Below are 25,237 nucleotides of genomic sequence, written 5' to 3' on the forward strand. Positions count from 1 at the left end.
CACAATTTAGATAAGCTGGTCAAGTATTATCTGAATACACACCATGTTTGATAAAATTATAATTACATTACCTCTTCTTCTCTTTTAATATTTGCAGGTACATGCCAATATAGGAAAAAAATGTAATTTCCATTTGTGTATTAACTGAGAAGAATAACATTTTTACTGTATATATTTCAGATTGTAAAAAAGTTAAGGTACATTTTCCTTTAAGAAGGAAAAATAAAGGTAAAAATAAACTGCCAAAAGTTTAATATCAACTTACTTATAAAAATGGGGAAAAAAAAGTTTTGAAACAGATACCAAACAATTATCATGTGGTCTCCTTACTGCTCTGAAACTACAGAAGGCATTTAAGGAAGGGATCCTATGTCAAAAACAGAGACTAACCCAAGGGATATATGTTACTTTAAAAATCTGATTTGCAGTAAAACTAGTTGGTTGACCTAGTCTTAAAGCTAACTACAAAATCCATTTTCTTAATGGTCCAGGTGTTTTGCCAATTCTTCCAACTCATCAGAACTTCCACCCGTTTCCACACTCGTTGCAGACAACAAACGTTGTCATCGGTTCATCAGCACTCCGCGTTTGGACCTGTGTGTAAGTGCAGTACTTCTTGCATTTGCCACATGTGAACAATTCCTTCTGGGTTCCACCTGTCTGGGCCATCTGATGCTCTCTGATGGATTCTTTGGTCAAGTTTTTCCGCATCTCTTTGAGCTCATCGCTGGCCATCTCCTCTGCCATCATTCTAGCAAATAAGTCAGGAGAAATATTCCCACACAGCACGTTTTTCCTTAAATTTGGATTCTTAGCATCCTTAAGATTTGATATCCTACTTCGTACTCTATTTTTGTATTTCATGTCGGTATTCCTTATTTCTTGATAGATAGCTTCCTCGATTTGAGATCCTAATTCTTCATCAGCTCCAATAGCGATGTAGTCATCTCCCGTTCGGAGAGCCGCAGCGAGCATCTCCCTACACTTTAACCGCACAGAATCAGAAGCGCTTGGTGCCCGAGGAAAAGATGAAACTAAATGTCTCGGGTATTTGTCTCATCCTTTCTGCTGCTTATGTTGCTACTGGAGCTACTTTCTTCTCTTGCTTCAGGGCTATTCTGTGATGTAACTGCAGTATCTTTTTTCTTTTCTTCAGAGTCTTTATCTGTTGATGGTCCATCTAATAACTTTTTCCAGGATTTGATGGGGGACTTTGCTAAAGATGTAACTTCATCTGTGCTCTGCTTGCAAATAGCATTCACTGACATTCTGATTCTTGTGGACTGTAATAATTCCAAGGTCATGGGAATATTCTTAAGCTCCTTCAGTAAATCCAGTGCTCCAGCCACGTTCTTATTCTGCACCATCTTGTCCATCTTCTTGGCAATGCGGATCACCTCGTCCTCCATGGCTCCGGCAGCCCTGCCCCGCGCCGGGCCATGGGGGACGGGAAGCGAGCGGAGCTGGCGGGGCAGCGGGTGAGCCCAGGCGTCGGCGAGGGCCCTCAGCAGGCCTGACCGAGGCTCTTCCTCACTCCACCAAGAGCATTTTAGTTTCAATTTATCTTATTTTAAATTATAGATTCTGTTTATATGATGCCTATTACCATTCTTTCCTGCCTTCTGAGGCAAGAATAAGATTTTCCATTGTAATCATCTTCTATTTTACTTCCCGTAGTGAGTAGTAACAGTAAATATATGAAGTATAATTAAAAAAAAGAAAAAGTGTTCATATGATAATAGAGTAAAAACAAAGGAAATAATGACTGTGCAGATCAAAACACTCACTATGATAGCCGAAATTAGAATATAAAAGTGAGCACTGGATTGACGTCGCTAAAAATGGTGGAGTCTGAAACTCTAAGGCTCTGTCCCTCCACAGACACAACCAAAACGCTAGCCAAAATTCTCAGAATCAACTTTTGCAGACTGTAATCTAGTCAGAAAGTACAGGAACCAGGGGAAAGCTTAAGGAAAAAAGAAGCTGCTGCATTGTGAGGTAAGTGCTCTATGGCATTTAAAAAATATCTACAATATTTCTTTCTAAAATTTATATGGAAAATCAAAGGAACTAAAATAGCTAAAACAACTTTCAGAAAGAAGAATTAAGTGAGAGAAATAAGTTTTCCTGATTCCAAGACTTTTTACATAGGTGCAGGAATCAAGAAAGACATGTTCACACAGAAACTTGTGCACTAATGTTTATAAAAGCTTTATTTATAATAGTCAAAAATTGGAAACAAACCAATATCCTTCAACTGATAAAAGGTTAAAAAACTATGGGGCATCCATACTATGGCATTCTACTCAACAGTATAAAAGGAACTGATTATTGACACAACCACCAACCTAAAGGAATCTCGAGTCTTATACAGAGTAAAAAAGCTAATTCCCAGAAGCTATTAATACAAGTTACATCCCATATGGGATCATTTATATAACACCCTTGAAATGACAAAATTAAGAAGAAGGTGAATGAGGAGAGAAGTGGGTGAGGCTATAAGAGGACAATATGAAGGGGCTTTGTGGTTACAATTTGGGTAAAATGTAGACACAAAGGTTCTGTGTATTATTTATTACAACTACATGTGAACCTACGTTTATCCCAAAATAAAAAAGTTTAGTTAGAGAGAAGCAGGGATATTTGGTGTATCTCACTGATACTCAGACAGCAGAATACTCATGTAATTTGTCATATTTAGGCAAAAAAGTTCTAGGTTAGCCTAGCAGAAAACTCTTTATAGCCTTTTGCTCAGTTTCCAGACATATGACAATTTATAGACAGTCCACAGTTATTTCAAGGAAGGATTCTACATCTCAGCCACAGTAGAATACCATGAATATTACTCCAGGATTATTCCAGAGGAACTTTGAAACAGCTACTGGAGTAACTTTGTACAGAAACAAGAAATCCCTGAAATTTCTGAGAGGGTTTTTGTTTTGTTTGTTTCTTTGTTTGTTTTTGAGATACTGTTTTTGACTGACTATAATTCATGGTACCCTGAAAAATGACTATGGCCCATTAAAGGAGAACTTACTGAACTCAGCTTTCAAAGGGAGTGTTGACTTAAATTTGCCCCTTCGTCTATTCCTGAACCACAGATTTATCTGATGGTTATTCTCCTTTCACAGAATATATAATCAACATACTCGGTAACTGGTGGAATTCCTGCATCTATTCCCTGACCACAGAAATGGCAGGAAGGGACAAATAAAAACACAAAGAAATGCCTCCCTCAACCAAGATAATAAACAAAAGCAATTCTACATTCATGGAGATGATTGCAGAGTTTAGTACTATGAGGAAAGTTTTGAAAATTGCGGGAGTGATCAATACCTATTCAACATGATTTTGCTAGCATGAAAAACAGGTAAGTTGTGGAGAGAGCCTTTTTATTGATAATCTATTTGATAATCTAGCATCAAGACATCTTCATTAGGTGATGCTAATTTCACCTGCAATTATGAAGGTAGTATATTTACCATAGCCAATAAGAGCAGAATTAATGAATCTGGAATTCAGTTGTCTATTTTTTTCCTTATCGCTATTAGCAAAGAAGTCAGAAGTCGTTTGTTTCTGTGTAGAAAGGACAACAGTATGCCTTGGTATATTTGCCTCAACGGTATGTCAGGTCTGCTTCCTGTGATAATACAGTCCAAAGGGATCTTGATTATCATGATATTCCACAGAAAATTATGCAAGTCCATTTCATTGATGAGATTATGCTAATTCCTAGAGAGTAGGAAATAGGAAACACTTTTAACTGCCCTACTAAAATACATATCTGACAGAGGATCAGAGATAATCCTCAGGAAACTATGGCAGCTTGACACATTAAGTTGCCAAGGCTCCAGTGGTTTGAAGTATGTTGCAATATTACTTCTAGAGTGAGAGACAAGTTGATGAATCTTGCACTGCCCACCATGAAAAAGAGGCTCTTTTTGGATTTTGATGGCAATATATATCACATTTGGAATAACATGTAAGGCTGTCAGCTTTAAAGGTGTATTAAGAAGGAAAAGGTACTTTTTCATTTGTTTCAGCTTGAGTGCTAGTTATTCTACCACATGTGTTAAGCAATATAATGACCCAATATTTTCCAGACATGTTTGTTGCTGATAGGGATGTTCTGTTAGCCTCTCTCAAGCTCCCAAAATGAGAATCCAGTTCAAACACCTAGAATTCTACATTTGTGCAAAGCTCACTACTATAAAAAACTATTTTTTATTGGAAAACCCGTTCTCAGTTTGTTCCTAGGCTCTTGGAAGGACTAAACATGTGACTTAGGGACACCAAATGGGTACCCCAAGTGGGAATTGTTGATCCATCAAACCATGAAATTAGACACAAACACCATCCTTCCACTCTAAATTTTAAGTGATATGTATGAGACCAAACCAAAGCTTGTTCCCAGAACAAGCTTTTGTAAATTGTACAAAAAGGTATAAAATACTCATGGTACCTGCTGCTGTTACCTCAGTACCTCTTCCCTATCTCAACCTCATCACATCATGTGGCTACAGCTCCTATTAGATAACCCTCCTTGTAGAGCTACCATCTCTGCTTTTAGATACAGTTTTTCTCATTGTCTCATCAGGCCTAAATGTAATTGTTCTTCATAGCCCCCAGCCCTGAGGTATGGTACCATCATGGTTGGTTCCTTATATTCTACATTCTACACATTTTTGTAAAGTATTAAATACCCTTAAAAATATTAACTTTGAATGTTCAAACTGTTTTTTGCCATTATCAGTTGGATAAAAGGGGAAGTATTGAATATTTTCCCTTTACTTAAAAGAGTTATAAAAGAATTTCACTGCAAGTGCTAACCACTGCAACCATAGAAAAAAATAAACACACACACACACACAAAAAAAAAGATTGGCAAGAATGAAATAATGCCATTTACAATAAGGCAGAAGGAGAAAGACATACTATATGATATCACTTACATGTGGAATCTAAAATATGACACAAATGGACATATATATGAAACAGAAACAGACTCACAGACATAGAGAACAGACTCATGGTTGCCAAGGGTGGTGGTGGGAGGGAATGACTTAGAGTTTGGGATTAGCAGATGCTAACTAGTATATATATGATTGATAAACAACAAGGTACTACTGTATAGCACAGGGAACTATATTCAATATCCTATGATAAATCATAACGGAAAAGAATATGAAAAAGAATATATATATGTACAACTGAGTCACTTTGCTGTACAGCAGAAATTAACACACTGTAAATCAAATATACTTCAATAAAACTTAAAATAATAAAAATAAAATAAAAACAAAACAAAATAAAACCTATGGGGATATTAGTGGCATAAAAGCATGTTTAGACAATGAATTCAGGGGTAATGCATTGTGCCTTAGAAACTACTTTCCAATTACAAATAATACTTAATGTAGAGTTAAAAATAAAATAAAACAACCCAAAAGAGCATTCATCAACTGTAAAGTAAGTCTCCTTCCTACCCCAGACCACAGTTATCTGTCTCTGTTCCCAGAATAAACTGCTGTTGAGAGTTAAAAAAAAAAAAAAAAGATTGGCAAGGAATAAAAATAAAGTGTCATTATTACAGATATATGACTGTGTATTTATTTACACAGTGCAAAAGAACATACAACTCATTACTGGAATTATTCAAATCATTTAGCAAATACAAAGACAATATATGTAAATCAGTTGCTTTCAACTGATATATATGCTTTCAACAAACAGAAAATTTAAAATTACTATAGCATTAAAACTGCCAGGTAAATATGAATGAATTTAATAAGTCATCCAAGATCTTCAGGTATTACAATAATATATTATTGATCTTCATTGAAGAAAGGCTATATAAATGAAGGACAAACTATTATTAATTGCAAGGCCAACTATTGTAAAAATGTCAGTTTCTCCCAAATGGATATTTATATTTAGTGCATTCCATTCAGAAATACCAAGGTTTCTTGTAGACCTGGAAAAACTTTCCTACACTCTATGTGAAAACACAAAGACCAAGAAATGCCAAGATGCATTTGATGAGGCACAAGTTATAGGATTTGGCTGTATTTGATACTAAGATTTAATGTATGTTTTGTATAACTTTAAGTGGAGTATAAACTATAAAAATATTAAATAACTATGTTGTATATCTGAAACTAATATAACACTGTAAATCAACTATATTTCAATAATAAGTAAATAAAATATTTAATGTCATGCTAAATTAGCAAAACCAGTTTGCTATTGGTTTAAATATAGTAGAATATATTAATATATACTATATATCTATGTTTACATCTATATCCATATATATTTGCAGATAAATATACAAGTTATACATACACACATGCATACATACACTTGCTTTATGAAAAATGACACTGCTGATGAGTGCAACAGGACTATTTAATATATAGCACTGAAGTATCCAATTAACTACATAGAAAATAAGCCCTACCTTACAAAAATCTATTTCAAGTGGATTGTAATTATAATTGTGAATAGCACAATGATAAAATTTGTAGAATGCAATTTAGCAAAATATCTTCATTGCCAAGTGGGAAATAAATGATTTATTAAATATGACATAAAATTAGTAATCATAAAGGGCTATATTAAATTATGAAATCTGTTTATTTTAATTTCTATTCAGAGAATGAGAGAGAAGTCATGAGCTAAGGGAAGAAATTTGAAGCACACATAATCTTACCTAGAATAAAAATGTTAAAAATTCTGGATAAAGAGATAGGGTATACTCAAGAGAACAATAATTAGAGTGATTGAAAACTTCTCAGCAACAATAAAAGCAATGAAAGCCAGACAACAATGGCAGAATACCTTTCATGAATAGAAAATTAATAAACAGCAGCAAAACTTCCATAACCAGTGAAAATACTCATCAAGAATGAATGTGAAATAATGATATTTTCAAACAATAGCAAAAACAGAATTTGTCACCAGTGGTTCTCTTTAAAAAAAAATACTAACAGTTATTCTTCAGGTAGAATAAAGCTAACCCTAGGAGGAAGTTCAGTGTTGCAGTAAGAAATGAAGGACAACAAAAATCCTAAACATATGCATAAATATAAATTACATGTCATAGAAAATAATGTCTACTTCAGTAGTTCATAGTTTATCAAAATACATGATGGCAATGGTCATGAATCAAGAGAAGAATAAATGGGCTTGAAATGTTCTAAAAGTTTTGAATTATCATGAAAAAAGGAAATATAACTATCAAGTTAAAATATTCTAGACTAAGCAACTGAAATTGTAAAATAATGTATAAAAATGCTGAGAAAAAAGAAATATTCCACTATAAAAATTACATAGTTAAATCAAAATAGATTTAAAAAAAGTAGGGAATAAAAAGTAACATAGAACAGGCAGGGGAGGTATTGAAAGCAAATAGGGAGATAATAGATTTAAACCAAATATGTCTGTATTTGGACTAAATGCTCCAAATAAAAGACAAATATCTTTAGGCTGGAACTTTAATATTCCCATATATGTTCCTTACATGAGATATATCTATAATATAAAGATATTCTAAGAGTAAAATAAACAGAAGGAAATATTTACTATGCAAACACTAATCCAAAAAGGAGATGTAACCATATTAATGTCAGACAGGGTTGACTTTAAGGAGAAAGTGCTATCAGAGTTGCAAATCAAACTTTCATAATGATAAAAGGTATAGCTCATCAAAAAAAAATAACAATTAAAAGTTGGTATGCAACTAATAACAGCCTTCCATTAAAATAGTAAAAAGGCAAACACAATGTGAAAAGAGATGTTTGCAACGGAGGCATTCAACTAAGGCTCATCCCAAATATATAAATAAATCCTACAAATCTATAATAAATAGACCAGGATTAAAAAATAAAATAAAAGTTGGCAAGACACTTGACGAGAAGATATTCACAAAATGAGATATGTGTATTAATTTCATATCCTGCTACTTTACCAAATTCATTGATTAGCTGTAGTAGTTTTCTAGTAGCATCTTTAGGGTTCTCTAGGTATAGTATTATGTCATCTTCAAAAAGTGACAGTTTTACTTCTTTTCTGATTTGGATTCCTTCTATTTCTTTTTCATCTCTGATTGCTATGGCTAAAACTTCCAAAACTATGTTGAATAATAGTGAGAGGAGTGGGTAAACTTGTCTTATTCCTGATCTTAGTGGAAATGGTTTCAGTTTTTCACCATTGAGAATGATGTTGGCTATGGGTTTGTCATATATTGCCTTTATTATGTTGAGGTAAGTTCCCTCTATGCCCACTTTCTGAAGAAATTTTATCATAAATGGGTGTTGAATTTTGTCAAAAGCTTTTTCTGCATCTGAGATGATCATATAGTTTTTCTCCTTCAATTTGTTAATATGGTGTATCACATTGATTGATTTGTGTATATTGAAGAATCCTTGCATTCCTGGGATAAACTCCACTTGGTCATAGTGTATGATCCTTTTAATGTACTGTTGGATTCTGTTTGCTAGTATTTTGTTGAGGATTTTTGCATCTATGTTCATCAGTGATATTGGCCTGTAGTTTTCTTTTTTTCTGACATCTTTGTCTGGTTATGGTATCAGGGTGATGGTAGCCTTGTAGAATGAGTTTGGGAGTGTTCTCCCCTCTGCTATATTTTGGAAGAGTTTGAGAAGGATAGGTGTTAGCTCTTCTCTAAATGTTTAATAGAATTCACCTGTGAATCCATCAGGTCCTGGGCTTTTGTTTGTTGGAAGATTTTTAATCACAGTTTCAATTTCAGTGCTTGTGATTGTTCTGTTTATATTTTCGATTTCTTCCTGGTTCAGTCTCAGAAGGTTGTGCTTTTCTAACAATGTGTCCAGGTCTTCTAGGTTGTCCATTTTATTGGCATATAGTTGCTTGTAGTAATCTTTCATGATCCTTTGTATTTCTGCAGTGTCAGTTGTTACTTCTCCTTTCTCTTACATTCCTATACACTAATGATGAAAAATCTGAAAGAGAAATTAAGGTAACATTCCCATTTACCACTGCAACAAAAAGAATAAAATATCTAGAATAAACCTACCTATGGAGACAAAAGATCTGTATGCAGAAAACTATAAGACACTGATGAAAGAAATTAAAGGCAATACAAACCGATGGAGAGATATACCATGTTCTTGGGTTGGAAGAATCAACATTGTGAAAATGACTATATGACCCAAAGCAATCTACAGATTCAGTGCAATCATGGTATCAGGGTGATGGTAGCCTTGTAGAATGAGTTTGGGAGTGTTCTCCCCTCTGCTATATTTTGGAAGAGTTTGAGAAGGATAGGTGTTAGCTCTTCTCTAAATGTTTAATAGAATTCACCTGTGAATCCATCAGGTCCTGGGCTTTTGTTTGTTGGAAGATTTTTAATCACAGTTTCAATTTCAGTGCTTGTGATTGTTCTGTTTATATTTTCGATTTCTTCCTGGTTCAGTCTCAGAAGGTTGTGCTTTTCTAACAATGTGTCCAGGTCTTCTAGGTTGTCCATTTTATTGGCATATAGTTGCTTGTAGTAATCTTTCATGATCCTTTGTATTTCTGCAGTGTCAGTTGTTACTTCTCCTTTCTCTTACATTCCTATACACTAATGATGAAAAATCTGAAAGAGAAATTAAGGTAACATTCCCATTTACCACTGCAACAAAAAGAATAAAATATCTAGAATAAACCTACCTATGGAGACAAAAGATCTGTATGCAGAAAACTATAAGACACTGATGAAAGAAATTAACGACGATACAAACAGATGGAGCGATATACCATGTTCTTGTATTGGAAGGATCAGCTCTGTGAAAATGACTCTACTACCCAAAGCAATCTACAGATTCAATGCAATCCCTATCAAACCACCAATGGCATTTCTCACAGAACTAGAACAAAAAAATTTCACAGTTTGTATGGAAACACAAAAGACCCCAAATAGCCAAAGCAATCGTGAGAAAGAAAAACGGAGCTGGAGGAATAAGGCTCCCTGACTTCAGACTATACTACAAATCTACAGTACTCAGGACAGTATGGTACTGGCACAAACACAGAAATATAGATCAAGGGACAGGATAGAAAGCCCAGATATAAACCCACACACATATGGTCATCTTATCTTTGATGAAGGAGGCAAGAGTATACAATAGAGAATAGACAGCCTCTTCAATAAGTGGTGCTGGGAAAACTGGACAGCTACATATAAAAGAATGAAATTAGAACACTCCCTAATACCATATACAAAAATAAACTCAAAATGGATTAAAGACCTAAATGTAAGAACAGACACTATAAAAATCTTAGAGGAAAATACAGGAAGAACACTCTTTGACATAAATCACAAGATCTTTTTGATTTACCTCCTAGAGTAATAGAAGTAAAAACAAAAATAAACAAATGGGACCTAATGAAACATAAAAGCTTTTTCACAGCAAAGGAAACTATAAACAAGACAAAAAGACAACCCTCAGAATGGGAGAAAATATTTGCAAATGAAGCAACTGACAAAGGATTAATCTCCAAAATAATCAAGCAGCTTATGCAGCTCAATATCAAAAAAACAAACAACTTAATCCAAAAATGGGCAGAAGACCTAAATAAACATTTCTCCAAAGAAGATATACAGACTGCCAACAAACACATGAAAGAGTGCTCAACATCACTAATCATTAGAGAAATGCAAATCAAAACTACAATGAATGGGGCTTCCCTGGTGGCACAGTGGTTGAGAGTCCACCTGCCGATGCAGGAGACACGAGTTCATTTCCCAGTCCAGGAAGATCCCACATGCCGCAGAGCAGCTGGGCCCGTGAGCCATGGCCGCTGGGCCTGTTCGTGCAGAGCCTGTGCTCCACAATGGGAGAGGCCACAACAGTGTGAGGGCCGCGTACCGCAAAAAAATAAAACTACAATGACAAAACAAAAACAAAAACAAAACTACAATAAGATATCATCTCACCCCAGTCAGAATGGCCATCATCAAAAAAATCTATCAAGAATAAATGCTGGAGAGAGTGTGGAGTAAAGGGAACAATAAATGCTAGAGAGGGTGTGGAGAAAAGGGAACCCTCTTATTCTGTTGATGGGAATGTAAATTGATACAGCCACTACGGAGAACAGTATGGAGGTTCCTTAAAAAACTAGAAATAGGACTACCATATGACCCAGCAATCCCACTACTGGGCATATATCCTGAGAAAACCATAATTCCAAAAGAGTCATGTGCCACAATGTTCATTGCAGTACTATTTACAATAGCCAGAACATGGAAGCAACCTACATGTCCACTGACAGATGAATGGATAAAGATGTGGTACATATCTACAATGGAATATTACTCAGCCATAAAAAGAAACGAAATTGAGTTATTTGTAGTGAGGTGTATGGGCCTAGAGTCTGTCATACAGAGTGAAATAAGTCAGAAAGAGGAAAACAAATACCATATGCTAACATATATATATGGAATCTAAAGGGAAATAAAAGGTTCTGAAGAACCTGGCAGCAGGATAGGAATAAAGACACAGACGTAAGGAATGGACTTGAGGACATGGGAGGGGGAAGGGTAAGCTGGGACGAAGTGAGAGAGTGGCATGGACATATATACACTTGAGGACCGCGTACCGCAAAAAAATAAAACTACAATGAGATATCTCACACAGGTCAGAATGGCCATCAACAAAAAATCTACAAACAATAAATGCTGGATAGGGTGTGGAGAAAAGGGAACACTCTTGCACTGTTGGTGGGAATGTAGATAGCTAGTGGGAAGCAGCTGCACAGCACAGGGAGAAGAGCTTGGTGCTTTGTGACCACTTAGAGGGGTGGGATATGGAGGGTGGGAGGGAGACGCAAGTGAGAGGGGATATGAGGATACATGTATACGTGTAGCTGATTCACTTTGTTATAGAGCAGAAACTAACAACAATGTAAAGCAATTATACTCTAATAAAGATGTTAAAAAAAAAAAACTAAAAAAAAAAAAAAAAAAAAGAGATATGCTGAGGAAGAGTAGAGGGAACTTCATGACCACTGAGAATATCAGTACATCTTGTGGATGGGGCCCTTTGGGTCAGTTCAACGTACTGTTGTGATTTCTGAAAAAAAAAAAAAAGAAATGAGATATGTATGAAAAGGTACTCAACCTCATTGCCAATCAGGAAAATTGAAGTTAAAACTACAGTAGAATACCACTTTGCTTCTACTAGAATAGCAATGAAGAAATCGAAATCTCAAAATACCCAGTGTTGGTGAGGATATAGTGGAAAAGGAACATTGACACTGCAAATGTAAGTGTAAAACCCTAAAAACATATTTCTTAAGCCAGCAACAACTTTTAAAATATAATTAAGTAAATGTATCTGTTTTAATATCTTTTTATTTATTACCCTAAGTAATAAGGAAATTAGTATATATAAGGCAATTAGTATATATCCTCTTTTTCCCATTCATTTTAACCCTCAAGTTTTAAGCATTATCTACTAAAGGTGTGCATACACATTTAAGACCCAGAAATCCCCCTAATAGATACCCAAGAAAAATGTACAGATTTGTACCAAGAGACATGTACAAGAATGCCCAGAACAGCTCCATTCTTTTTTTTTTTTTTTTTTTTTTTTTTTTTTTTTCTTGCGTTATGCGGGCCTCTCACTGTTGTGGCCTCTCCCATTTGCGGAGCACAGGCTCCGGACGCGCAGGCTCAGCGGCCATGGCTCACGGGCCCAGCCGCTCCGCGGCACGTGGGATCCTCCCGAAACGGGGCACGAACCCGCGTCTCCTGCATCGGCAGGCGGACTCTCAAGCACTGCGCCACCAGGGAAGCCCCAGCTCCATTCTTAATAGCCTTTCTGCCTGTGCCGCCAAAAACGAGTTCACAAGACTGCATGTGCTCTACTGCCTATCTGATTGTAAGCTTTACCCCAGTAAATCCTATCTGATATCTGCACTGCTCATGACATGATCCCTCTGCTTGACATAGAAACTTGGATACATCTCACATACATAATGTTGAACAACAAGTCATTCACAGAAATACACAAACTGGGTGATTCTGTTTAGATAAGTTTCAAAATAAGCAAAGCTCAAATATAGCATCTGACCTTAGAATATTGGTGCCTTTAGGCAGGAAGGAGGGAATGGTGATTGACAGTGAACACCAAGGGAGTTCTGGGGAGCTAAGAATGTCTTATGTCTTTATCTGTGCGAGTAACGTGTGTGGTTGATCGGTGATGATTATTCGGCAGTGTATTTATGTTCTGTGCATTTAATTTCGCCATCAAATGATGCTGTTTAAAGTTGATACATTAAATAATACAATGTTTAGTACGTTTAACATATTAGCCATGCTGCAGAGACAGTTTGTGTTCATTAACATTGTCTGCTCTCCTCTACTTTTCTCTGCCTGTTTTGCAGTTAATTTTGAGACTTGTGAGCAGAGGTAGCATGTGTCACTTCTGGGCTCTTAAGAGCTAGTATCTTCTTCCATCTTTCTCTTCAGCTGCTGTGGTGTCCTTGGAGGCCACAAATTCCAGATGGTTTCACTACCAGATGGAAGGAGCCTTTCCAAATCCCATCAATCCTTATGTATGTGAGAAATGAACCTGTGTTGCATCATGCAGCTGAAAATTTTTTGAAGAAACTAAAATTACCCAAATGTCAACATTATGAACAAAAAACAAATCAATAAAATTTGGTGGTAAAAAGGGAGAAAGAGGATATTACTAGTTTTTCTTACTGCTCAGGGTAACAAATAAAACATATTAAAGATAGAAACTTTTGTACGGTTATGTTTCAAAAATTGCCATTGGATCAACTTTTATGCCTTTAAATTATTACAAGAAACATCCAAAAACCAAGCAAAGATAGCTTTTTGTGTGTGCATAGATTGTATATGGAAGATATACAAGAACATGTTAACATTGGTTGTCTCCAGAGACAAAAAATATGTGAATGTATTATACATATAAGCCATAAATAAGAATTAAATTTACAAAATGGTATAGCTGATCTCAATAAAAATAAAGCATTCTGTTCAGATGTGTACTTTCCATTTAAGAAATCATTCACAGTCACTATTAGAGTACCTCATTAAATGTGTCTATTTAATTCCTATCTATATATCCTCCTTGAACATATCAGTGGTGTATAGATATAGAGATAAACAGAATCTAATTTATTTTAAACAGATATATAGCTAGTCTCAGCAAGCGATAAATTAGATTTATCAAACACTCAAGATTCAGTAGGTAAAAATATTCTATAAAAACTAAACTTAGCTCTTTTCTTTCCTTCTTTGTAGTTCATTGTGCATCAACCAGTTAAATCCCTAAAGGTCTGTGGGGTTTTAAAATGCAAGAGATAATTCCTTCTTTTTTGGACGACTCTGATTTTCTCAGGTAAAATTTAGTGATAGTCTTAATTCTGGAAGTAGTTAGGGTAAATACAATTTTAACAGAGAATTTTATAAATAACTTAATTATTTTGACCCTGCATCGACGAAAAGATAAAATGGACATTTAATATATATGTTTTTTCTCAGTCTGAGCATAGGGTATCAATTCAAAACAGGACTCAAATTCTTTCCTTGCCCGGGATACAAAACTATATTTTGTATGCAGGTGTTTTACCTACCATGAAAACAACCTTAACAGGTCAATTATACGCTCTTCAGTGTGCCAGATTCTTATATTATCCACTTAAGGAATATTTATCAGCCATAATTTTATGTGATCTTATCAATATTTTCTATAGACAGCTCCTCATGGGATAATAATAACTGCACAACTCATAGGTTGAAGGGGCACTTTTAGTAATGTACCTTCAAAATGCATCTTTTAGTGGCTGAAGCAAGCATCACAGTTCTAACATTGTGAAAGTTGGAGAGCATATTGTCCTCTTTGTGACTTTACGTAGACTTTTGACTCTAGAAAAAGTTAAATCCAAGTCATATTATGATCAGATCATTACATCTGTCTAATGATATGATGTTATTGCATAGTTTGATTGAGGGGTTTATTGATTCCTGCTACTGATGTCTACTATATATGAATAGGTCTGAAAGTGAGAAGGTTTAAATTTGTTAATGAAAGAGAAGCCCCTTTCATGACATCCACAAGATTCCTTTCACAGTTATCAGATGAACTGTCAAAAGAGAGTCAAACCCAGGAAAACTCAACACTTGAGCAAGAAAACAGCACAGACAGTAAAACTCCATGGGTATAGCTCCAGAAATTATATAATCCTTATGGGGAACTTCAAGTCTTTTTGACAGAGATGGTGTTTTCATTTTTTCCATATAAAAGCAAATACTTGAGACAGAAAAAGCTCATAAGAAGTGAGCACTTGAACATGAACTTTTTCATGTACATATATTCTTTTTCACTAAAAGCTGAGCCCAGGAAAAAGGGTTTTGTACAGATAGTTTACTTGGAAAGCGGTCCAAAGGAACAAGAGTGGCAAACGTGGGAAAGTAAAACCAGAAAAGAGGAAGGCAAGATAGGCGGATGTGTTATCCAGTTTGCAGCTGCTACATGGGACTGGTGCTTGATGTGACTAGACAATGTGAGAAGTTTTGTGAAACGTGCAGTTATCTCTTGACTTCAATCCCCCCATTGAATAAAGGTAGCCCCTCGAACTTAATCCCTGAGCCATTTGAGTTGTATATACAAGAATGCTGAGTTGGTTCCCTTGGTGTCCCACACTACAGAGTCATAGGAAACTTGGAGCTTGAAGGAAGATTTAATCTGCTTTAGACAAGACCTGCCTCTTTGTTAACTGGTCAAAGCTTGCTTGACACTGCTTTTCTGCAAGTGGCTCAAACAAGACTTGGACCAAGAGAATTTTATAAACAATATTACATGTGTCTGATAGAGTTTTCTATTGTAAAATTAAATACAGATTTTAGTTTTTATCAACACTGGATCCTGATTATATGAAGAGTTCTCTTTATACTTGATAATTTGTGGTTGATCCAAAAAGAAATTTAAAAGATTTTTATGCTCACACCATTATAAGAATTAACCGAATTAATAATACTTTATATTCAGGAAAGTATTAGTGAGTAGATATTTTCTTGAATACCTGGGGTACCTAAATGGTAATCTTGGCCATGGACCCAGTTTTAAACACGTAAACCCTGGCGAGATATTTCTAAAAATTTCGACGATATAATATATGGCATTCTAGCAGCTGTTAATAGTAACTGATAATCATCAAACGGCATAGACTGGAAATTTTCATTATCATCCTAAGTAAATATTTGAAGACTCATTTAAAATTATGCTATTTGAAAGGGATAACATATTAAACTAAAAGTCATTCTAATGACTCAGCTCAATAGAATGGAGCATATAAATGATATAATTATATAACCTGCCTCAATAAAATGGGATAATGAAGTGTTAAACTGTGATTAGAGGTAGAATGTCAGTGCATTTGTTATTGTTAAACAACCTCCCACACCCACCCCCTGATTTGTTTCTCTCAAACTCTGGCCTGTATCCCCTGGGAACACCTGATGGATGTAATACTAATTTCAGGTGATGAGTTGAATGAATTAAGTAAGTAATTAATATATAGATATAAAAGTGAATATGTTAGGAGTGTTAACCTAATGGACTTCACAGACTACTAAATCAAAGGAAACATTGCTTAATCTTGTGCTTTCCAAACTTGAACTTTCATACCAATCACCTGTAAATCTTGTTAAAATGCATTTTGTATTAAACATTTTGAAGATTACTGCACACTATCTGCTTCTGTCCCTTAAAATAATTGATATTTGACATTTTCAGCCCAATATTCCTATTAGCCACTTATTAGAATGCTATAGTAAAGCATCCATTTTCTTAAAGTAGTTACTATATAGCAACATCAAAATATTTTTACATAGTCACTGGAATCTCAGGGTTTAAATGAGAGCTAGCCCTATGTTTAAAGATACAGTGTTTTGCCTTGACATTTAAAGTCCTCCATACTTTTGATATACCCTTCCGTTACTACTTTTCCAAGATTGTGTGGTCCCTCCCAACTCCACTACAAACCTCACATTCTTCTGTGTGTTTCAAAAGCCACAGGAAGACATCATAATCCTAATTCTTCTGCAGTGATAATTAGCTCTTACTCCACTTTCCTTTATTGACACATATTTACTGTTTAATATTCTTATTCACTACTTCTTAAAAGAGTGAAACTCTCAAAGGTGCGTCTTGAAAAGATACTACATCTAAAAGGAAGGACCAAAAATTATCTATAACCCTGCTCATGCTGATATGCACTATGCCTTTCTTTTACTTTCATTTATATACTCCAGCAGTTTAGTAAAGTCTTTACTAAAATGAGTGAATACAATAATGTAGTTATTTATGATTGCAAAATTACCCAATAATCAGTCTTAATTAAATTATGAATCAAATCAATACTCTGATAGCAATTAACTTATGACAATTTTATATTATGAGTTGTAGTAAGTAAAATTACAAAAAATTCAGTGCCCTAAAATTGTAAAAATATAATGTTCCTTTGGATTTAAAAAATTACAATAATTAATTTTCTAATTAAAAATTGTCATAGGGGCAAGCTTTAGTGTGCATTTCATTTTTTATACTATCAAAACAAACAAACACAGTAACGTAAAAAAGCACAAGAAAGAGGGCAAGCCCACAAAGGGAAAAGTACTAAATCTTCCATATATTATGAGAAATCTCAGTATTAAAAAACAGTATTTTCGAGCAAAATTTGCCATTTTCAGTGTAGACGGTTTTGGAGGAAAATTAGCTGTCATATTAAAATAGTAATGAGCTCACAGTATTTTTTGTAATTAAATTTCTAACTTAATAATAAGTGGGTCTTCCAAAAATGTTCTAGATACATGGTAATGGTGAGATATAAATTTTCATGTTAGAACTGCTGTACCATTAAAAGGAAAATTGCCCCTTCCTTGCCTTTCAGTCACTTGAGATCAAATTGTTGGCTCAGTGTCTGATCATCCTGGTGGCTCCGTGCCAGATTAGCAATACTGCAAACCTGAGTCTATCAGCTTGAGGTAGTTCTGCTGGCAGGAGCCTCTACAGCACTTAATTTAATTAGATGAAGCTTCCATTGTTAAAACTGCTGAACACAGTATTTTTGACTGAGTCAAGGAAGAATCTAATTTATTAGACCTTTGAAACTGTGCTGTAGAAGTGTTATTGTGGTGTCTCACAGCAACTGCAATGTTTTGAATATAAATTCTGAATCCCAAGGAAGGCAGTATTTCAGGGATCTATCCTGTCTTTATTGCTGATGCACCAGGTGTTTTTTCCTTTGGCACGGTGCATCCTGTTATGATCTTGGTTATTGTTGGCTTGCAAGTTAGAATACAGTTTCCCATTTTTATTCCACAAAGAAATTTAGTGCCATGATATGAATAGTGAGTGAGGATTAAGGGGACCTACATTTTATTTCATCTTTGTTTTATTGTGTGATATTGAACCTGCCATTTCATTCCAGCAGGCTTATATAGAAGAAAAAGGACAGACTTTTCTTTAGAAACAAGAGCTGTTATAAAGCTTATAAAATAAATTCTAAAAGGAGCTTTGAGATATAGGGAAAATGAAATTAATTTTTATTGAGCAACTGCTGAATGCTTCTTATACAATGGCAAACAATCAAACAAAACAAAAAATAACGGTCAAAAAACCTCAGCCTTTGTTTCAAAAAAGATTATACAAAAAGAGAAGGACTAAAAATGATCAATATGCCTGCTAAGAATATACCTGTTTTGTAAGTGAAGTTTAAAATAATTTGTGGCTTATATTCAACTTTGGCAAAAGGAGGAACATTCATGTTTTAGGCTAAGTACAAAGAAAAATAGAATTGCAATTATATTTTATAATCTTTTTAGGAAGATACACATTTTAGGCTCTTCCTTTAAATGGAATGGAAAGTATTTGACTCTGGAAATCAATGTTCTTTATAAAAGACAGTGGATATTCATGTTAAAGTCATAGGGATTAGGGAAGAATATTCACTGACAACACACAGTCATTGCATGTACATTTACCAAGAAAATATTTATCAATTGCATTGTCTGTGATTTAAGCTGTGTCCTAGGTCCTAAGGATGCTGCAGAAAATGGCAGACATAGTCTCTATCCTACATTCCCAATGGGATTTACAATCTAGCAGGGACACTGACATATACAAAAATAATATCAAGTCTTACATTACAAAGGATACTACGGTGCAATGAAGGACATAATGAAAAGATCTAACATTGGCTGATGAGTCCAAAGTAGGTTTCCCTGAGGAAATTATGTTTAAGCTGCTAACTGATAGGAGGATAGAAGTTAGCCAAGGGAACTTTAAGGTGACTAAGTTATTATGCCTTTCTGTTCTTATTGAAACACATATGGCTTTCTATTTTTCCAGCTGGAATAGCTCTGTTCTTCATCAAGGAAATATGGAGTAAGTATAATGACAAATACATGTTAATCTAAGACTAAATGCCTATATAGATTCAAATATTTTAAATTACTTTGAAAGAAAAGGGGAACAAAAGTGAAAATTTTCATTAAATACTTATACTTTGCATAGATTTTTATTACAGAATAAAAATAGTTAAAACATTCAAGTACTTTAAAAGAATACAACTCAGGGCTTCCCTGGTGGCGCAATGGTTGAGAGTCCGCCTGCCGATGCAGGGGACACGGGTTCGTGCTCCGATCCGGGAAGATCCCACGTGCTGCGAGCGGCTGGGCCCGTGAGCCATGGCCGCTGAGCCTGCGCATCCGGAGCCTGTGCTCCGCAACGCGAGAGGCCACAACAGGGAGAGGCCACAACAGTGTGAGGCCCGCGTACCAGAATAAAAATAAAACTAAAAATAAAACTCAAAGTACTTTGCCACTAAGATCATGTATATGACTTTAAGAACAGAACTTTTATCTAATGACTATTTTATTATCTTCATCATTATTATTAAAACAAAAATCCTTTATAACTTTTATTCATCTGGGAAAAAATAAAGACCTTTATTTTTAGCACATTGGAATTCTTTGTTATTAAAGGGCTATTGGATGGAAAGGTGATCCACAGTCAGGCTAGAAAAAAGGTAAAGAGCAAAAATCATTGAGGGCCGTTAACACCAGTGCTTTCAGATTTCAATGAGCATCTGAGTCACCTAGGGATCTTGTCATATGTCAATAATAATTCAGTATTACCAGGGTGTCACCTGATAATCTATATTTACAATAAACTCTTAGGTGAAGATGTATTTTCTTCCCTACAAAACATTCTTTGAGTAATGGAGTCTTAGACTTCATTAAGAATTTTAGACTTCATTTTAGAACAATAGGAAAGCATCAAGACATTTTAAGCAGGATAGTGACATGATGTGATTTTTATTTTTAAATGATCATGTTGTGAAGAGACGCGGAGGAAACTTTAGTGTATATTGTTAAGTGAAAGAAGCCAATCTGAAAAGGCTCTGTATTGTGTGATCCCAGTTATATGACATTTTGAAAAGGTCAAAGGAGAGGAGAGTAAAGAGACCAGTGGCTGCCAGGGGTCTAGGGGGAAGAATGGAGGGATGAATAGGTGGCATGGGGGATTTTTAGGGCAACAGAACTATTCTGCGTGATATTGTAATGGTGGAATCATGCTATTACACATTTGTCAAAACCAATAGACTGTACAGCACAAAGAGTGAACTCTATTGTAAACAATAGACTTTAATAATAAAACATCAATATTGCTTCAGCAGTTGTAATAAATATATAACATTAATACAAAATGTTAATAATGGGGGAACTGTGCATGCCAACTCGAGAAGGGTCATATGTGGACTCTGTATTTTCCACTCAAGTTTTCTGTGAACCTAAAACTGCTCTTAAAATTAAAGTCTATTAATTAAGAAGAAAAAGATCACTCTTGCTACAGTGTGACAAAAAGCTTAGAATTTAAAAAAGTGATGCAGTGAAGCAACTAATTTTACCTTGCAGTTATTTCACAATATATAATCAGTATAATACTATCACCATGTATGGATCATCAATGACATAAAATATGCATTCCCTCAATTCCTACATTAGTATGAAAATAAAGCTACAAAGTAAACATGAGAATCAAATGGAAGTGAAAAAGAGCCCTACTATAACCCAAAGTATTGAACTGTGTTTTATTCATTTTGTACATTGTACCTTCACTGTGTGGTTCATTTTGTTGAGGTGGGAGTTGATGATGGCTCAGAACACTGGGATGGGAATGCAAATAGGGAAAAATATACCAATTCATGGTAATTTACAAAACAGAATCATAGGACTTGATAATTCACAGGACATGAGTGGCCAAGGGAATGAAATGTTCAGGATCACTTACAATCATTTGGACAAATGATTGAGTAGGTGGTGGTGTCTTTTACTGATAAGGAGATTAGGAAAAAATAATAGGTTGTTGCAAAGATAATAATAAAAACAACAGATCACAGATACTTGCTGTTCTAAAAGTGAAAACAAAACAGTGGTAACGGGTGGGGAGACATAAATAAATAATAAAAAAAGAAAGAAATCAAGCTGTAATTCTTGATGAAGTTAGAGTAAAGTTGTGTTGAGGGTAGCTGGGAGGAGAGGATTATCTTGTTTTAGAAACTATCATTTAAATTATTAATTTCAGAGGGGAATGAACCTTGGCTGTTAGTAAGTTCCAATGTATAAACACAGGACTTTTTACCAGAAAGATGGCATAGAAAATAATCAAAGGAAGAGACTACCAGAGAACTGAAAGACCAGAATGTTGGGTGAGTCAGGTATGAGGATGATGGAATCATATTGATGGATGGAAGGAGTAACCATGAAAATTAAGAATGAGTCAGGTGCCAATGTCTTAAATAAATGAGGTGGAGTGTTGATAGCTCAGTATACCAAAAGAATGGAACAATGCTACTTATACAATAAGAAGGAAGCAAGTCTTATATTCAAGTTTTGTGAGTCTTAAATAAGTAGGATTTTTAAAAAATATGGTAGAGCTTCAATGGCAAGGAACTGGTGATCAGGAACAAAGACTCTGATATATATGGGGTGAGAGACCACAGAAGTTCACCTCCACAGAAGACTTTATGCATATAGAGGAGGTTGCCGACCATGGAATAAGAGTTCCAGAGTAGGAGTCCCAAAGGTTTGGAACAGAAAGAGGAGAAGGGATTTTAATTAAAGGACAGGAAGAACAAAGAGGTTAAAGGTATGCTAGGAAATGAAAGTCACTTCTAGTTTGGACATACAAAAAAAGAAGCTTCTACTTTTGTCAGATACAGGGAAAAACGGGGTGGAAAGGCATGGAAAATGTCACCTCTCTAACTCCAGGAGAATATAGGCTGGGAATCACATAAAGGAGAAGATCTGGGGGTAGATAGGCGCAGGAAGACAGAATCCCAATAGCATCTTGTCAATGATCTACAATAGGTCAGCCTATTTGGATGTTAGTGGACGCAGAGTCTTTGCTCCAAATGTTCACGAGTTAATAAGATGGCACAGACCAGTGTTACATTTTTTAATAGATTACCTCTGTTCTAAACTCATAATAAGAATATAACAGAAATTGGGGTAATTGGAGTTTTCAGTTATTCTCATTTTAATTAGCAATTAATAGAGTTTCAAACTGCATAAGTAATCAACTGTAAAGATTAAATTTTGTTACTTACATTATCATAACATTTATTTGGAAGTTGAGCTTTAGAAGGTTCATATGTAAAATATGTTTCTATTTATTTTAGGTGACTCTTGAGAATTACAATGAAAGTTTCTTCCATTATGTGGAGTTGTGGTTCAGAATATTTTAGATCACTGAGAGCGCTTTTTTTAGCAATTCTCCTCATGGTGAGCCCTGGGTCATTTAAAATTTATGCTATGCACTCAACAGGAACGTTATCAGGATCCTGGGCTGTGTGAAAATTGAGAACATTCATTGATCAATGATGTATGAACTGAATCTACAACTTGTTTATTTGGCTTCACCTGGACTTCACTGACATTTTGCTTCATATTCTGGGTCATATGTATGTAAAAAGTCACATACATGCTGGAAAATAATCAAACCATTTTGATACTCTAATGATATCTAATTTGTGCAGTAGCCTGACTCAATCTTATCTAGGGATCAAAGTCATCTGAGTAGTTTTACATGGAACATGTTCACTAAAATGCTGTGAGGATTATCTTGGGGTTTACCCTTTTAGTAAAACAGCTATTGCAAATTCTGTGCATGTTTGAAATAGATATACAGATTGATACCTGCTTTCTCAATTTAGAGAAGTTTGCCATAAATGTAAAATTGTGTAAAATGTGTGAATTTAAAAAGAAAGCAAGCCCCAAATGTATAAGAAAGTGTTAAGATTATTTTATTAGAAAAAGCTGGAGAACTTACTAGGCTTCATTCATTATGGTCTGTATCGGTGATTATCTTTTTGTCATGTTCTGCTTGGATTCCATGCTTCTTACCATAGCAGTAAGCTTGAGTGCTCTCTGGACAAATTTTGTCTCTTTTATTATATACATTAATTATGTCTCTTTGTCAATAAATTAATAACTCATCTCTGACCAGAGTGGCTGTTTCTCTTATCCTAGTATATTAGGTTCTCATAAGATTCATACTTTTTTACCCTATGACCCTTACTTTTGTTGCTAGGAAGTTAACCTTTGTTTTACTAGTACATCTTACACTCAAATTTTCTTTTGGTACCTGATTCCTCTGAAGACTGAATGTCCTACCCCTTCATCTTGAGCTGTTGAAACACTTGGATTTAAATAGGATGCCTCTATTCTGCAAGGTATCCTATAATCTCCAGGGGAGCTTAACTCAAAATTCTGCTGCTAATAACTTGGGGCTTGGAAGTTTGCACTCTGTAAAAAGACTGACAATATTTGAACCACTTACTACCTATCTGACTTTGAATTATTTGCTTAATTATCTTGTGTATCTATATTTCCTCTCCTGAAACATTATGATGTTAATAAAAGTGCCTGCCTCTTTGGGTTGTTATAGTGATTAAATGAGTTAATAGTTGTGTTTGCAAAATGCAGTGCTTACCTACATATGTATTCATTATTTATTTGTTTGTTTGTTTGAGCTTATCTTTTTTTGCTAATGATGTTTATATTCAGCCCAACACTCTTACTCGCTATCACCCCTCTGTGGACTTATTTCCTCATGTAGAACTCATCTTAGGTTCCATAACTATAAATCCTTTAAATTTTTTCCTGCATTGGCTTTGTCTGTCTCTCTTTTCAAATTGCTAGTGGCTTGCATGAGTTACTTACTAAAGATTTTTTATGCATAAAATATCTCCCAAATAGTTGTTTCAAGGACAAAACAGATGATATATGGTAAACACATACCAGAGTGCTGAGCACTCAGTAATGCTCAATAATTTCTTAGCTTGACACCCCATCTGTTATGCCTATTTGAATGATAAGTCTCTGCTAGTCCTACTGCAAATCAAGACTTGTTTATGACATCTATGTAATAGTGATTTAGAGCCAATAAACTTTGGGGCAGTAAGATCTCTTTGCACCTGTAACACTTCTGACACCAAACATGTAGGTTTTCCTCACCAAGCAGTTCTCCAACTCTCTGCAGACACCAACTGGGTGTCTTACAAGTCAATTCAATCCTGATGCTAACTACCCAGAGTCAGAACAGATCCCACAGGTTAAGGGCTCAGTTGTACAAGGCCATCCCCACTTCAGGTGCCAATCACAAGTCTCAAGCTTCTCATTCTTCCCATCTGTTGGCTATAAATCAGGCATTGCCAAAACTCCCTCCTCAGGGTTTGCTAGAAAAGCTCCCTGAACTCAGGGAAAATTTACTTCCTACTACCAGTTTATTATAAACAATATTATAAAGTATACAAATGGACTGCCAGAGGAAGATGTATGTAGGGAGAGCCTGGAAGCGTCTTGAGATAGGAGCTTCTGTCTCAGTAGAGTGTGTCACTCTTCTGGAAGCTGCTTGAACCCAATCTTTTAGGGTATTTATGGAGGTTCCATTGTGTAGGCATGATTGAATATGAGTCTCCTGCCCCGTTCTCTTCATTGGAGGCCAGGGGGTGGGGCTGAAAGTTCTAATCACTTGATTCATTCCTCTGGCAACCATCCCCCATCCTGAAGCTATCTTGGGGTCCATAGAGAGTCACTTCATTAGCACATACTCAGGTAAGTTTGAAAGGGGCTTATTACGAATAACAAAAGATGCTCCCTTCATCTCTATCG

At 35.3% G+C, this 25,237-nt stretch overlaps 1 pseudogene; it reads right to left on the reverse strand.

Annotated features, from left to right (window-relative positions):
• Window positions 1–516: 516 nt before the first annotated feature.
• LOC103071082 (transcription elongation factor A protein 1 pseudogene) lies at window positions 517–1,409 on the reverse strand (annotated as a pseudogene).
• Window positions 1,410–25,237: the final 23,828 nt, after the last annotated feature.

This window comes from Lipotes vexillifer, unplaced genomic scaffold (genome assembly GCF_000442215.2).
Source record: "Lipotes vexillifer unplaced genomic scaffold, Lipotes_vexillifer_v1.1 scaffold65, whole genome shotgun sequence".
Taxonomy (NCBI): Eukaryota; Metazoa; Chordata; class Mammalia; order Artiodactyla; family Lipotidae; genus Lipotes; species Lipotes vexillifer.